Source organism: Siniperca chuatsi, linkage group LG12 (assembly GCF_020085105.1).
Source record: "Siniperca chuatsi isolate FFG_IHB_CAS linkage group LG12, ASM2008510v1, whole genome shotgun sequence".
NCBI classification, from domain to species: domain Eukaryota; kingdom Metazoa; phylum Chordata; class Actinopteri; order Centrarchiformes; family Sinipercidae; genus Siniperca; species Siniperca chuatsi.
This window is the reverse complement of record NC_058053.1, coordinates 12,230,224-12,247,907: the sequence shown is the minus strand read 5'-3', so window position 1 is coordinate 12,247,907 and position 17,684 is coordinate 12,230,224. Positions and strand designations below refer to the sequence as shown.

The 17,684-nt window shown below is 39.1% G+C and overlaps 1 protein-coding gene across 3 annotated transcripts in view; it reads left to right on the top strand.

Annotated features, from left to right (window-relative positions):
* The first annotated feature begins 980 nt into the window (after positions 1-980).
* The window catches only part of tmem198a (transmembrane protein 198a), a 35,054-nt gene continuing 18,350 nt past the window's right edge, over positions 981-17,684 (top strand). Inside the window, exons 1-2 of one of the 3 annotated variants that reach the window (XM_044216982.1) lie at positions 981-1,463; positions 7,299-7,368. The gene's annotated coding sequence lies outside the window, so the exon portion shown is untranslated. The remainder of the gene's footprint in view (positions 1,464-7,298; positions 7,369-17,684) is intronic. The other 2 variants (XM_044216985.1, XM_044216983.1) reach the window with 2 other exon arrangements.

Below are 17,684 nucleotides of genomic sequence, written 5' to 3'. Positions count from 1 at the left end.
CTTTATGTTCCTCACATCGCCATGTGGAGCTAATTTCCTCTCCAGGAGATGGCACTATTGGCCCACATCATATCCACATGCAAACAATATCTACAGAGCTCTGAGTGAAATCTTGCACTTTTATTTTTTTTTAATCTGGCTGTTTTTGCTCAACTGCTGCAAAAGTCTGGCGGAGTACTGAGGCTCTGCAGACGTATAGAGGGGAGTCCGCCAGCATCACACAGATCAGGCTGCTCTGAGTGATGTTACCAGTGAATTCATATTGACCTGGTCAAGTCGGTAACAAGTCGGTTACATTTGTTAAACTTCCTGCTCCTGGTGTGTAACAACCCATACAGTATTCTGAAAATAAATGTAGCTTAATATTTTACGATAGAGATAAAAACTCTCTCATAAAGTACAGCTCTTTATTGACACTGGGCTGGCTGGGAGCTCTCCAAGGTCCTGAACTAACACTGTATTGGTGCTGAGGGAGGAAATAGGCAGCAGAACAAAAAGCTCTCGGTACTTATGTTTTGTTTTTCCCCCTACCATTACACTGGATGTAATTACATCTCTGTTGCATAATCTAGCATGAGAGCGTGTTTACCAGAAACCCCAATTGCATGTGAGACCTAAAATGGTTTAGCGTGTGGAGGGTGCGTTTCAGTGGGGGTGATTATACAGTTTTCTGTACAGTATGTCATAACCTGCCAAAACAGCATCCAATAAACTTCTTTAAAATAAATAATGTCAAATAATGCATGCTGTTTGTACACACTACTTGTCAAAATTGTTATTGTCCTTTTAATCACTCCTCACATTTTCTATATACCCCCCCCCAGTTTCTCCCCCTCCCCTTTCCCTTATCTCTTCCTCCTGTCTCCCAGTCTCTTTATCCGCGACAATAACAACATTTGGCCACGAGTCACCGAGCCCATTCCTCCCCTGTATTCACATGAATAGCTCCGCTCCACCCCCCTCTCGTGCTGCGGGAATGGTTTAACCCGTTATCCACAGCAAGAGAGCCAGAGACCACAAAGGAAGAGCATATACTGTCAGTTTAGGGGAGATAATAGGACAGCATGATGTAAACACGGAATAAAAACCGCAAGACATCATTTCCATTTCCCGTTGCACTGGCCCATTATCGGTGTTCAATATTACATGAGGTACTGGCTGACAACAGCGCGTCTGTCTGGACACCGAAAGGCAGCCAGTAAGTGAGAACACTGAAGCCGAGTGGGAGAGCGGAGAGAGAGAGGAGTTGAGCATTGTTTCGTCTTCGCTTCAGGGTTTTGTGGAGTTGCTCACTGGTTTTGGACCGATCCCTGAGATCATGATGTTGGGTTTCTCAAGCTGACCAAGCAGACAAGTGGAGATTCTCTTCTTCTCCTTCTTCTTTTTGAATTATTGTCTGTTTTTCCTCTTTTGGACTCGGTTATGACAAAGGAGAAAACACGCTAATATGTTGCATTTCTGTGGTGAGTGAGTTTTCTTTGTTCACCTCAAATTAGTTACGTTGTGTTAGCACAGCACAGAGTTTTTTGTTGAATCGAGTTTACCGCGTGCCACAAATGTGTTTAATTAAAGTGTAACGTTTTGTCCTGTTATCTCCGCCCAACAGCCTGCACGGAGAACCATCCACATTTCCCACTGTTAAAATGGTTCCCAGAAGCTAATCATGTTGCCCACAGCCTTATGCCCGTCACTGTAATTGCCTTTGAAAACGAGACACATGGAGGGTTACCTCAGCTCCGCTATTGTTTTCTGTCTATTGTTTTCAAAGCGTTGCTTAACGGAACATTTGGTGCTCTGACACGAGCACTTTGAGAACCTCTCGACGGTCGCATATCAGTGACAGCCAGATGAATCCTTCATGGTGTGTGGGAATTAATAATTTAAAAGACTAAACTCTGAATTTGATACCCCTGTGCATAATTGGGTCGGACAGTGTGTAAACACTGGGAGCCAAATTGATTTGCACTCGCGGAAAGCCACTTGTCATGACATCTATCTCTCTGTCTGTTTGTCTATCTGTCTATCTAGTAATCAACCAGTTTCAAACAACAAAACATATGCATTTAAATCTAACGAGTTCTATGCTTCTATCTTCTACTTCTATCCTAAAACAAAACATTGAGAGAGAAAGAGGGAAAATGTTTGATTTCCCTCACTGGATTTCTCTTTCTCTCTCTTTCTCTTCACCTCCTCTCTTCTTCAGGGCACAATAATAGCACATGAAACATCTTCATAATTAGTAGTTTGCCTGTGCAAAGAAGAAGTAATTATAGGCAGCAAGCTGCTTTCTTTTATTTCCTTTGTTAAACATACAAATGTTGTCTTTTTGTACCACATACCAGTTCTATTCTGAAAATGGCATCGCTTGAACTTGTGTGTTCTCTCTCCCACTTCTGCAGTTTAAGATAACATTTATTCATAAATGGATCAAAAGTAAACCATTCAGCATAAAAAGAGTGCAGTTTTATTTTTTATTTTTTGGTGGCTAATAATGTGTTTGGTACTGGTGAAGGCATGTGTGGGCATAGCTGTCCATGTGATGCAAAGAGGAGACACACAAACCAACAAAAGAAAAGACTAGCAGATATTTACATATTGTACATACCTACGTTGACATTACAGGAAAGGGTGAGAAATATAACAGGGAAATACAAGAGCGGGAGACGCAAAATCCATAAAATATAAAATGTATGATTATACTGTTATTTGGCTGTTATGAGCTCCGGATCTCCTTTACAATTACAGATTATAAGGAACACTTGAGCCTTCTCCAAGCATGAAAAATGACCAGGCACAGGCTATTAGAAAAAGTAAAATTACGTCCCTGAGCTGGAGAATATAATAATTCTCTTGAAATATAATGATGGATTAGAAGCCCGTGCAGTATTTGAATAGAGGGTGTAAAGGAAGAGACAGCATGGGAAGAAGCATGAATAAGATGCAGTGTACAAGCGTGTTAAGAAACCACTGTGCAGCTAGTTACAGAGTTTCTCACTTTGTAATGCTATTAAGTCTTTTAATAAGACTCTCCTTCAGTTTGTGATTCATTTCCTGGGCTGAACTTTCAAGCTGTGGTCTCGGTTTTGGAAAATAAATAGCCATCATTTAATCACATAAAACGTGGCTAAGCATTCATGTTGTTTGTCAGGTACATCCAGTATTTACAGTCACATATTTATATTCAACTCAAGTGTGCACCAAGCCTTCTACTGCTGGCAAGAGTTCTGCTTCACTGGAGCAGTTTGGGGTCACCCAAACAGGTACTGTTGCAAGAGGTATTGAGCAAAATGAAAGTGTTTAACATTTACTTTCAATTCTGATGATGTCCAAATGGTTCAGCCAGCGATTTTCCAGTCAGAACCCAATTTCTCTAATAGGCCCAATGGTATGAACACTGTAGTTACTCGGGTTGTCGGGTTGTGTTATTTTCATGCACTGTGCTCTGCTGATTCCTCAATGTTTGAATAATGACACCTCTTAGTATCACACTTCAAGCTCAGTGTCATGTGATGAGTGGTTAGGTCCGTGTTTTAGATAAGATAATGAGGAGTTAGTGAACAGACAAGAGGACAGAGAGGGGATAGAAATGTGGGATTCAATCCCACACCTTTAGAAAGTCTATTAAAAACTGTTTGAATGAGGCGCCCATATGGTGCTTTGCTGATAGTTATGTAACCATAACCAAGAGCCAAGCAGTCCTCAGACTTAGGACTTCGGCTAGTCTGGCCAGAAGTAAAACATTCAGTCTCCTTATGGCATTTTACCTTTTATCCAAAGCTTATAAAAGTGTGAAAAAGCTAAGAACAATACCTTCATTTCTTATCTGAACCTCTTCAAAATATCATTCCACTACATTTAAGTGCTTGGGAGAAAACAGTCTAGTTAAAGCAAACAAACAGATATTTTCAGTGTGGAGAGGAAAGCTTATAACCTCACAAATATTGTTTCAAGTAATTGTAAAAAATTATATAATATATAATATAATAATATTTTAATCAGTATTAAGGTAGATCTAAGATAGAGACGCTTTAATTGCTCTCTGCGTTGAGGTGAGGATGGGTACCAGCAAGACTATCATTCATTCATACATTCATATAATTCATGGGTTGCCTGTGTTGCTATGCACTCTGCTTTGATGATGGGTTATGTAAGTGCAGTGAACATAAGCCAAAAGACTCAGACTCAAGACTGAGCACAAAACGTCTACAGGGGCTTCTCTGTCTGATAGAGCTAGTCTGCAACAGGCCTCAATGTTTTTGAGAGAAAGATGGATGAGAGGTTAAAGAGGGCGGACAAAGAAAGAGTGAGGAAGGACTGTGAGTGAAAATGGGAGTTATTAGAGCAATACATATTAAGAGTGGAGTGAAAAGAGAGAAGGTAGGAGGGAAAAGGTACAGGAGGCAGGGTTATGACTTATGAAAAGAGTGGAGTGAAATGAATATAAACAACAACAAAAAAAGAATTACCATAAAATGAGGGAAATAGACTTCAAGAAGAATGGTCGGGGGAAAGAGATAGGAGTGAAAGGATGAGTGTAAAAGTAGAGGGGAGAGAAAGGGTAAAGTCGATCCTAATCCCATTAATACACGCCAGTGCTGTCCTTCCCGCTGGCATGTTCACATGCACACACCACACACACACACACACACACACACACACACACACTGGTTCAGGTTACTGGTCAGAGATATTGCTGTTTGTTATGCAGCTCACCAATATGCTGTCTGGACGTCCATTTAATGATTTGAGCACTCTGTACACTAAATGTATGGCGGTCAGGACACTGTCAGTGTAATGAGGACAGCGTCAGGTCGGGAGCCACCAGTTTCAACCAGATCTAATTCACAGCGTGTAAGAGCCCTCCGGCAATGTGACGTGTGTGTGCTTGGCTGTAATGTTGGTTTGGAGCTGAACAAGTGTCTCCATCTAAGCAGACACATCTGCTGCATCTGCCAACGTTTATGTAGTAGATGCGAACAATATCTGAAAAACGCGTGTGTGTGTGTGCGCAGATGCAGACCTTTGTGTATGTGTTGTGTGTACAGTATGTACGAACTAAATGTGTTGACTATGTGCTTGCTTGCACAAGCAAAGACTCAGGAATAAGACTTTTTGGAATAGGAAATACTGGTTCATCCTCATGAGAATTGTGGCTAATATTGAACTTAAATCTGGCCAATTAATCTGTGAGGTAACTGGACATCCTTCATTTGTAATATACTGTATGTATGTATGTGTGTTCCAACACAGGCAAATATCAACAAATAAACAGAGCAAATTGAGCCAACAAATCTTCAACTGAATGCAGTAATTCAGGACGGGTCTACAGAGAGACAGAGCTGTGAGCAGCATGGCTAATAGAAACAGTGAAAGATAGAAGTTAAAGATTTATACAGAGAAACTGTGTATTTGTGTGTTTGTTCCTTTATGTGCCACAGCCTCTTGTCCTGTTTGACACTATCACATACAAAACGTACTGTGTGTTTGGCACTGGTGGAAAGGAACCAAGTATATTTGCTCAAGTCCAGCACTTAAGTACAATCCATAGATATATATACTTTACTTGACTATTGCTTACTTTATACTTCTTCTCCCCTACATTTTAGTGGCAAATATTGTCCTTTTTGCTCCTCCAATACACTGATTTAAGAGCTCTGGTTACTGGCTACTTTGCAGATTGTGATTTTAAAAACCTATAATGAGCATATAAAATATAATGGAGTTTGATACAGTACATAAAACTACCCAACAGTGTATTATGTTTTTTAAATTAGCTCCATCTCGACCAGATACAGCATTAACATGCTGTTTACACACTAATGCATAATTAATAATAATCCAACAATTTGAGTACATTTTGCTGATGATATTTCTGTTTTTGATTGTGATTGCATTTATGTATTTGTAAAACAGTATTTGAATTGCTACTTTTACTTAAGTAAAAGATCAGAATGCTTCTTTCACCACTGGTGATTGCACTATTACTCGCACATTGTTGGTCAGCAGCTGTAGGCCCCTAGTATACGTGCATACAAGGCAGTCATACCTTCAGAGGGAAAAGTACAAAGAACATTTTGGCTTTCTTTTTTCTTTTACTGCTCGCTGAAAGCAGAAACAGCATAACCAAGCAGCATGAAAATAATTATGTAGGAAATGGAGGCATAATGGTTTTGTAAGAAATGGCAAATCTGATAGATTGATCTGAATGAAAAAGAGTTGCTCTGAATGTTGTTTCATGCATTTTGAGTGTTTGTTTTGATGTGCAGTCGTACAGTTCTGAACAGCCACCATCAGCTCATGGGGGAAATTTTGAAACGAGACAAATGGATCCATGTGGGATTGAAGACACTGTGGCTTAAAGTAGGTCTAGTGTTCAGCAAGAGAGAAAGAGCAAAGTGGTTGAAAGCAGCAGTGAGATAAATGGTGCTGGAAAGAGAGACGGGGAAAGACAGAGAATGAGCTGTAATCTGATGAAAGCCTCTTTACTCCCCTGTCACCTCACCTTCAGGCCACAAGCAATGACCAAGGCTTAGAGGAGGATCAATGCTGAGGCCACCAACATACGGGCGTGCACACACACACACACACACACACACACACACACACGCAGACATACACTCTTCAGAGCACTTCACTTTAAGTGCTCCGAGGCTGCTCATGGTACACATGCAACATCTGAAGATACACCTGAGATCACAGCATAGCAAAGCAGGTTTTGCTCACCTCCATACTTTGTTGTTGCACTTTATAAATAGTTTGCCAAATGGATGGATTGATGGATGAATACATGCATGAAAAGGGAATGGGTGAGAGGACGATCGGCTAGAGATGAGGACCTTATGTCTACAATAGTCTCTGGACATGCTTTTCTCTCTTGGTGGTTTCTTTTTGGGTTTTTTGTATGTGTGTGTGGGGGTGGCGGTGGGGTGGGAGGTGGGGGGGTGGACTGGTGTGTGAGGGGTTTATAGGTCATTCAGACATCTCAATAGACTTGTAGCTCAAAGGGAGAGAGGGAGAGTGTGAGGAGAAAGTTAACAGCTCCCATACAAATCACCCTCCTGCATTTAAGCCTAATGACCCAGGCCGAGGCTGTTTCACTGTGAGTGTCCTCTAGTTTAGTTTTACTTTACAGATACAAGAAAGGAAAATGAAATAGATGTAGGCCTGATGGAGGGGGCAGAGAACTTAAAGAGCTTATCTGGATGCAGATAAATAAATGTTGAACTAAAGACTGTAAGCAGTGAAAGGCATTTAAACTGTTTAAATTGTGACCAAACTTGTTTTTGTTCCCCTTTTAGCATTAAAGCGCCGACTTATCTCAATTTGGGACTGAAATGGCCTTGAATGCATGTGCACTAGATAACACAGGTATGGAAAATTGTGCGATTAACTTTTTTCTTGCATTTATTTATCTTCCAATGTCAATGCTTTATTTATTGAAGGTTGTTAAGAATGTGCCGTTATGTTGCCATTAGTATTGTAAGTGATTTCTTGACTGCTGTTTACATTTCATCTATGCTTATGAAACATGGGAATTTGTATTTATTTTTTAAACCAAACACCACAGAGTGTTATATGTGATCAAGGCATGATCAAAATTCAAAAAGAAGGAAATAGGCTAGAACGAAATAGATTTGGAAACAGAGAAGGCAGAAAGGCAATCAAGAGAAGCAAGGGCAATTTCTACTGAGACTTCTCGAGCTTGTAAAACAAAATTATGGTAGATAACGATGCTGTGGTGAGTGATTTGAGACTTTACTGGGTATAAAATGTCTAATATCTGCACAAATGACCATTAACTATTCAGTTACACTATTCTGATCTGCAATATTTGTATTTCAGTGCAGTAGTTAGAGTAGTTTCAGCAAGGCATCCAATTCATCAAAGATGCAACAGTGGAGGCATTTCCAAACAAGGCTATATGTGCCTTTTTGGTTACTATGCCAACTGACCAGGGAGCTAGTTCAGTGTAACTGTCTGGCTTGCTAAGAAATAGGCCTGCAACAAATGATTATCTTCATTATCAATGAATTTGTTGATGAATTAATTCATCATTCAGTCTATAAAATGTCGAAAAATAGTGTCTAATCACAAGTTCCCAAAGCCCAAGCACTTGAAATAGCTAGTTTTGCCTCCAAATATGCAATTTGCTATGATATAAATCAAACAAAAGCAGCTCAGCTTTGAATGATGAGCTTCATAACTGTTGTCGACATTAATAAAGCATTTCAAAGCGTTATGTAAGCATTTTAAACAGCACACATGTTGGTAACCATTGTAGGAAATAGTGGTAAGTGGTACGAACATCCTCCTGCGTATAACAAAGGTCACCAGTGAGTGTTTTTTCTGCACTTATAGAGCTATACATTGTCACATCGCTGCCAAGCTCATTATTGAAATACAGGCCATTGTCCTCTTAAATATATTGGTAGCGCTGAGATAATTTTATGTTACATCTCAGTGGTCTGTGAAATAACAATAATTGCACTGTGAATTAATCCCTCAGTGTCTTTATTCTACAGAAAGATTGAACAGATGCTTGAAAGGACTGTTTTACTATATTTCTTTGATGTCAGATTTGTTTCGAATCCTAAGCAGATTCTAACTCTCTAAGTCTCTTTCTGCTTTCCTGACAACACACACACACACACACATATATACATACACACACACACGCAGTAGTAGTCTCCCCAGTGACAGATGGGCTAGATGGAAACACAGTCATCCTGTTAGTAACCATGACATCAGCAACACTGTTACTCACAGTCACATGTACATGAACACTCTCCATCTCCGTTTCTCTAAACTGGAAAGAGCGAAGGTGCAGACAGATCGTAACCATGACATGACTGTCACTGTCTCTCTGTTCAGAATCAAGATCCTAAATCTTATTGAAATATGAGTCTGTAGTCTATAGTAGGTAAACAGACAGCAAGGAAGTTGGATATATATCTGTAGAAATACACAAATGGTGAGTCAGACCATATAAAGACTATTACATCGAAAGTCAAATAGTTCCAGTCTGTGTATTACACATCAGCTACCCAGAAACACTGACTCTGTGCATCCCTGTCCCCTACTAATATGTTGATAAACTGTTCTGGTTTAGTAATGCTACATTCATTAGCAGTGAAGAAAGTAGTTGGAAGTTCCTAAAGCATCTGGAGGTTGTGGTGTGGATGGCTATGTAAGGGTTCTTGTGGTGTTCATGTCCTGTTTCATAATCGTAATCTGTTTACATTATTATAGTTTTCGTAGTATGCACAATCCTTACCATTTTGCAGATACATTGAATCTAAACTTTATGTCTGGTAGACTGTCATTCAAAAAACAAGACTAAGAGCCATGCTAGCAGCTCTATGAGGCTATACTCAGTGTTCTTTGAGCTAAATGCTAGCATGTTTAGCAAGTATTATGTTTACACTATTTAGTGTGGCCTGTTAGCATGCTAACATTTACTAAACACGAAGTACAGCTGAAAGTGATGGGAATGTTATCATACTTGCAGATATTTGGTCATAAACCAAAATATTGGAAAAAATTACATTTTGATCTGACAATCGCACTGGATAGGATGGAGGATCAAAGTTCTTACAAAGCATCTTGATGGGGACATGATTCTTCAAATTTAATGGCAATTCATCCAACAGTTGTTGAGATATTTTATTCAAAACCACAAATGTGAACCTCATGGTGGAGCTAGAGGGAAAGTCAGGGGATCACCAAAGCCTCTAGGAGTCTTCCTCTGGGGACCATGAATGTCTGTACAAAATTGGATCAAAGTGGTGGAACCAACAGTCATTGCCATCCAGGCCACTTGTGTGGCTAATAAAAATGTTTAGGTGAGTTGCTTTCTCTATCTAGTGATCCTAGCTTTAGTGGTATTAGCAAGGTTTACCACTAAAACATTTCACCTTAGACTAATCAGGCTAAATCTCCATCCTGCTTTAGCCGACTGAACTATAACCCACTGAACTCCCCATATATTATTATGACATTATTCTAGCCATGATATAATATTCGGTCTAATCTGATGATCTTAGGACACTTAGGTACATTTAAAAATCAATATCAATATCACCACTTCATACAGAGTATGAGTACTATGTGTATATATAATATATATATTTGTAGTTTTGCTTTTAATCATCCAAGTTTTAAGATAGCAGAGATTTCTGCTCCCACCCACCTCAGTACCATAGCGCTGGGTTTTTATTTGTGTTGCTCATAGTATTGAAAAACTACATTTAACAAAATTCAACAACAACATTACTTTTCAGAAACAAGCTATTCCTCTGGACAGTCCACAATCCAGTGAAAACTGTTCATAGTGAGGTCTGTTTATTATCCAGAGTAATGACACCAGTGTTTCTGGAAAGGCACGTTGAGAATTCAGTTCACGTTGTCATTGTATTGGAGTTGAGGCAGAAATCTATGAGACAAATATCTGAGACAAATGAAACCAAAACCACCGGCGTGCCTAGATGTCACTAGAACTTTTCTTTTGTGTATTGGAGCTTATTACGAATCACAGTCATGTATTTTCAGTGCATAGGGCTTTCACAAAACAACAAGTTAGAGGAACCCAAGAGATTCTACTGTGTTGATTCTGTAATGAGAAAGAGACTCTTTTTGCTCAATACAGTATACAGTCCTAACAGTTAAAATGTGTCATTGCTCTGAGTGATCCATTCCTTAGCCTCCAGGGCTTTAACTTACCATCAAGTCTGTTGACCTGAGGTCTGGGTTTGTTGAGCATGACACTGTGCCGTGCAAATGTTGAAAAGGCAGGAAACTTACCTCAAGCTGCCAGGAGGAAAAAAACTCTAGTTTCTTTTGATTTTTATGTCAAGTCAGACTCACTGTCTTTGGGGAGACATTCATTTTATCTTTGTTGTTCCCTGCAAACCCACGTTTGAAAAGAGGATGAGGTTCAAAGTCGTATTGTCCTAACCTGACTTTCTAATTATGTGATATTTTGTGTGTGTGTATGTATTGAGTCTTCCTGTTATTCTGTCTGTGAAATGACTCTATGCTGCTGATCTTGCTCTCTTTGTCTTCTCTGTGTGCGCCCCCCCTCTCTGGCCAACCCTTCCAATCCCCACCCTGGAGAGCAGTGTGTCCTCTTTCGGGTGATGCTCTGTCGCCACCACTCAGTGTGGGGTCTCTGAAATATTCATGCTGACACACACAAACACACACACCTAGAGATACACACACGGGCACAAACACTTTCAAACCCTTCATCTTTTTTTCTTCTCGTCAGTTTGCCCATATAAATAGAAGATTAGAAAATATAATTTATCTCACAGCAGGTTTGGGGAGGAAAAGCTGTCTACACACACACACACACTCACACACTTCACCGTAAAGGCAGAGAAGACTTCACTCCTCTTCACATTCCTCTGAATTTCTGCCATATACAGTTTGATATTTACTTATATTTTTTCAGTATGCAAATGATAATGTTAATCTAGTGTGCAAGTACAGAATCATGAATTTATACATAGTGAGTCAGGGAGAGCAGCATTTTTCATGACAACTATTTCTATCAGTTGTAAGGGCACTGTCTTCTACAATAGATCAAAGATCATAGATCTGTACAAGTCAGCACTCATAGAGGTGAAGGTGATGGTGAAGGCACACTGTGCTGTGAATGGCAAATACAGTTTTGGGGCCAGAGATACAAGCTGGCATACAGCAGAACAAATCATGAAACCCTTATTACTGTGCCAGCAGTGTTCCAATTTGATCTGTGACCTCAGACTGTCTACTCATCTGGAGGAGAGAGGAACAGAAGCATAACTCCAACAGAGAGCACATCAACACGCAGAAAGGTTATTACACTGCCAGGGGTTTTGATATTTAACCTAACGTGATTGGCCTGTCGGGCTGACAGAGGCATGCAAGCAAGGATATGGCTGAGCAAATCATCATGTGAACTGTGATTTGTGTCAGAGGTGCTGTGGTGTGATTCAGTGCTCCTCGTTTGTCAGCAGGGAGGAAAAGCGAGCCTGTGAATCACCATTTAGATGTTGGTTTCACTGCAGAGTTTACATACTAAAGCTCTCAAGTGGAGCTGATGGAAAATGAACTCCTGAACTACTGGTTATTCAGTGGAGTGGAAACACTGGGACCTGTGTTGCTCAAATCAGATTATTATCCTTCCTGCATTATCTTAACTTATCTCAGACAAAAAAAAAACACTGTAAAGTGTTATCACACATGCCAACTTCAATTCACATTTTATGAAAGTGCAAGTACTGTGCACTGTAATAATTAGATCCATAGTTCAGTCTCTATGGGAACATAGTGCCACAGTGAAGCAAAGAATGTTTTTGCACCGAACAGTAACCTGCAGGTGTATTAGTGCTGTTTATCACACAGAGAAACCTAATACAGAGCTGGTCTCCTGCGTTGATATTAGTTTACAGATGTGTTCCCCCGCACGTTTTTGAGGATGAGAACACTTCTATAATCCCATGAGGATTTTGGCTGCTTTTGAATTGGTAGTAGGCGTCAGTCAAACAAAAATGAGCACACAGCACAACTGAGACAACATAAGCTACTCATTTTTCAGAAATTAAGAAAGTGCAAATTATTACTGTTAAGTGTGAAAGTGTAGATATTCTACCTTACACATGGCTATAATCTTTTTATAAACCTAAACCTTACTGTAGGTTACTGTAGACTTAATATTTTGATTCATCAAAACCCACTACTAACTCCAAGGTTTTGGGCAAATGGTTACCATTGAAAATGTTACTAGGTCTTTGCCATCAATGTGATGGTTTAGTCTAAGGTACTTGCATTGTCTGTGTCTTCAGCACTGTCACACACTTGTCACTCCATTACACACACAAACATGTTTAAACATCAAGGATGGGACTGTTTTTGGCCATAATACACTCACAGTGCACTCGGTCCAGCTGATACCCTAATCATGTTTATGATTTATAAAGAGGCACTAGCTGAATAGGGTCAGAGGTCAGAACCATCTGCTGCCAGGGGCCTCAAAGAAACCATCACGAATTGGCTCTTAACATGCACATTCCCATGGAGACAAGCCCCTCTTCTTCCCCATTTGCAGGGTCTTTGTACAGCTGCTGGTTGTTCTAGCAACAGACAGGACGTGACATTGTTGCATAATATGCTGTTTTTTTCCTCATACTTGTTCTGACCTTATTGGTGAGCTATTTTCTAATCATGTCATCTCTCTGTGGGTGTAGCAGTTAACAGTGTCAGGTCAGCACAGAATGTGAATTGACAAAATCTTCACATTGAAATCAACATTCAGCTTGAAGTAATTTGTAGTAAACTGAGGATGATTACTATAATTTATTTGGTAAAGCTGTCATGGAAATTAGCATTGGTGCACAAGCAGCAGCATCACATTTGTTCTTTGGCTGAGTTTCTGTGTCAACTAATGATTTTTTTTTCTTTTGTTAGTGAAAAATCCTCAAAATGTATTAAAAGACGTCATTTCTGATCAGCGATCTGAGGTTTTTAAATGACTTTTTTTTCTTAATTTTTTCTTAATGGGATTTTAAGACCCACTGGAATCAAACTAATTGTGCGACACTATCTCCCTTTCTGTCTCCTTGTGACTGTGGGGGTGTCAACAGTTGCAAGCGTAGCATGTAGCTTTCTTGTTAGCAAGCATTGGGTAACTAAGCAACCTAACACTTTCTCCAACAATTTATTATAACATAAATAACTTATTATAACATAAATAATACACCATAAAATTACAGGTGCTGCAGTAATAACCTTCTCCTCCAGACATTTTCCCACTAAACTCCAACTAAACTTTCTGGCCCACCACTATATCAGTTTTTCTTTATCAGATTTTTGGAATATCACTGTGGAGCTAACAGTTAACAAGTTAAAGTTAAAAATACTATAATGCCATGAGAAGTGCAGAAAACTTCTTCATGACTCGGGTTGTCTCTGAACAGAAAAAGAAAATAAAGGCAGCTTTAGAGACCAAATCATCACCAAATCACTTTTTGGCAGTGCGGTAACTTGCACTTGTCATGCATTCTCAGTTGGATCTTTCTCCTGACTCAGGGTCCTTGTGGCGTAACTGGGCTGCAGTCTTCACAATCTGTTTCACCATTAGAGTCTTTCCAAGACAGGCAATTATGAATTGGAATTCCTCCAATTGTTTTTCAGGTGTTTGACAAACTCTGCACAGAATGCAAACTGTTGCAGGTTTTTTGTTTGAAATTGCAGATCTGGATGCAAGTGCATATCCAAGATTTGTTAACTTGCAGCATAGGGCATTTTGGCCATTTCTTTGTTGGTATTTTCCTTTGAACAATTACACTTAACTGAAAGAAAACAAAAATCTGGCACATGTATCCAATGAGTGTCTATCATATCCAGAAGCAGATTAAGCATTTCTAAACATTTTCTATTTTAAATAAGTTTATAATATATGCTGTAAAAAGTGAAGTTGTTTCGAGAAGCGTTCCTTTATCTTGACTCACCTTAGCCATTTAGCTAAAGTTTTACCACATTACTATACCTGCAGCAACTTATAAGTTGAAGTTTCCTGCTCCACGAGTGCTTCTCTGTATCTGAGTCTGAGGATTTGACTTCAGAAATCAATATAGCATCACATATGATCCTTACAGGTGTTATTATTGTACTTGACATAGCTGTATAGTACACATTATATAGCTAACGTGGTTGCCACTGAAGACTGCTGCATTCAAACACCCTGTATTAATGCTAATCAGCTTCCGTTTAGCTCTGAGTCATGGGCTCCCGACTTCCCCCACAGGGAGCATCGTTTACACATATCATTAAAATGTTTAATACTAGCTTATAGTTCATCTTAATCTATGTTAATGCCTTTAATTCCATATTAGTAGTGACAGGGAAGCCCGGAGGCACAGACTCAGGTGGGTGTAGCTGACATAATAAGGGATCTGATGAAAGGTACTGCGGCTAGGGCTTAAAAGCAATTAAACATAGCAGCTGACATTTAGATGTCTTAATGAATGAAACCTGAAAGCTTTGAGTAATTATTTATTGATACACTGAGGTGATTAGATACTGGCACCCATTCATATTATAGCTCACTGAATGTCAATTGTTAATTGCCATTAGATTTTTTTCAGTATGCTGTATACTTTTTCATTTCACTTGGCTCATCCCTTTACACACTTCCATCATTGTTATACAGTTGGTTATTGCAAATGAATGCTGCTAGACCTTTACCGATGTTGTGTATATGATTGGTTCTTCTTGAATCCCATGCCTGTGTAGTTTTTGTTTTCTCCAAAGCACAGAACATGTTATGCTGAAAAAAATCGATTTTGAGACTGACTGCACAGGACTCAAAAGAGGACAGGAGGTGTTGTATTGCTAAAAATCACAGCGGCTCCTCGTGTGTGTGCATGTGTGTGTGTGTGTGTGTGTGCGCGCCACTGTGCATCAGCATATACTAAGTCAATATGGAGTAACAAGGGGTAACCTCCCCTGTGCAATCAGGCAGGCGAGCATGTGTGCACAGTTTGCATATTTGTGTATGCGTGCGCAAGACTAAATGCAGCAGATGGAGACTGGGATGTGAGTGCGTTATCTGTACTCTAACATGAGTGCAGTGACCTGAAGGAGAAAACCAGACAAAGGTAATGGATCCAGAGTAACAGAACTTACATTTTTTTTTACAAAACCTGCAACCCACAGAGGCTGTAAAATAACAGTAGGTTTTGAGTGCTTTCTGTCACTACAGTAGAAGAAGCTGATATGCTTTGGGTTGTGGGTAAGCACTACTGTACTTAGGCCAATGTACTGTACAGTACAATTGTTTGAGTCTCCAATGTCAATTCCTTAAATTTAAAGATGAAATGGCCAATGAACTTTTATACAAAGTCAGTAGAAGTGCAAATTAAATGCACAACAGACAATGATGACTGCATAAAAGACATAGTACTTGCTTCATGAAATAATAATGACGCAGTGTAAAACACTGCCATTTATGCCACTTAGAGGATGCTTCCATTTAAAGGTATCCACTGTTGAGTGAGTCTATACGCTTAGTAGGTCTCAATTTGTGTCTCAGCTAGAAATTAAACCATTGGGATTTGGTGCCTGAATAAGTGCAGAGCTGTGTGTAGGTGTGTGGTTAACAGTGCGAGTCTATGATCCTTGAAACACACACGTAACACTGCGGCTATATGGGTTTTTGTGCACAATTTACTTAAAAAATGGGCTTTTAGAATTTATTACAGTTTTTTTCTTACTAAAACTGTAGAGTCCATGTATTACTCTATTATGTTAGAGTGGAGTGTGACACAGTCATTGACTGACTGAATTTGCCCTCAGCTATCTTCACACAAAATATGTGAAACACAGCTGACTTTGATCACTTTTATTAGTTGATGGCACAGATACTACCAAAAAAGACCAAAGTGGAAGCCCCGGGCACATTTTCATCTGACAGAAGTCTGTACAGTCCTCAAAAAATGCATATAAGAAAAAGGAAAGGATTGCAATTTCTAAGCAGTGTGTCTGCTGCTGTCACCACACTCCTTATTGTCTTTTGGTGACCCAAAAGACACAAGGAGATCAATTAAGAATAAAGTTATCAATACTGAGCTATATTATGTAACAGTACATGTCATTTGATAAAAGGTTATAATATATGTTACACACTGGGTACAAAAATATTAAAAAATGTGAAATCAGTAATTGCTCATAACTGACAAACTGTATAATAGCAAAAACTCCATTTGCCTTATGGCAACATTTAGTCAATTAAATCTAGTCAGTGGAGTCTAATTATATACAGATAGTAATCACACTGAATTACTGGTGCAGCATAAGCATGCTTTTACATTAATATTGTATGTTGGATTAGGTTAATAAATACAGTGATTTTACTGAAGATTAGAATCAAGTATTCTTTTGATCATCTTGTGCAAGGTTTCACCTGCATATTGCACAAATAAACCTATGTCTCAAGAGTTTGTGTTCCTAACTTCCTATAATACTAGATGCCAAAATAGCCTGTTCAGTTGCTCATGTTTTTATCATGTTATTATCTTGTTTTGACACTTAAGCATACATTCCAGTAGTATCTCCTTTACATTGTAATTGCTATATTGAACTATGATCTTGGAGAATTGTCAATTCCTTTGTCTCTGTGACAGACCCACTCTCATGACATCTTCACCTTATAATCCCCTCTAATATCAAAACAAAAGTCCTTGCTACCTTATTCATGCTGAGAGAACATAACTCATCATATTATAGTTTTTGCATGACAACGTTGCAGTTTACCTGATTATTTACTTTTATTTATGAAAAATCTGGCATATGTTGCACTAAATGCCTCTTTAGAAAATACATTATATTCAGCTTGGCAGCATGAACAATCAATATATAGTATTTCTTTTCCTGATGGGTGTTTGATAACAATAGTGAAACACTATACATGTTCAACACTGCAGCACTTTGTACCATATAAAGTTATGACATGGCAGTTTTTCAGCTTGACAGTACAACAGCAGTGAGTGAGTATTTGCTGATGTATTATTTCAAGTGAATGATTAGCGCAGTGGCAAATCAAGATGCAGATGTTTAAGGGCTTTGTTTTTTATCCTTCTGAAAAACCTTAGCTTTGTGGCACAAATACAATGCTCACAAACAGTCTTGTACTTGTGCCACAA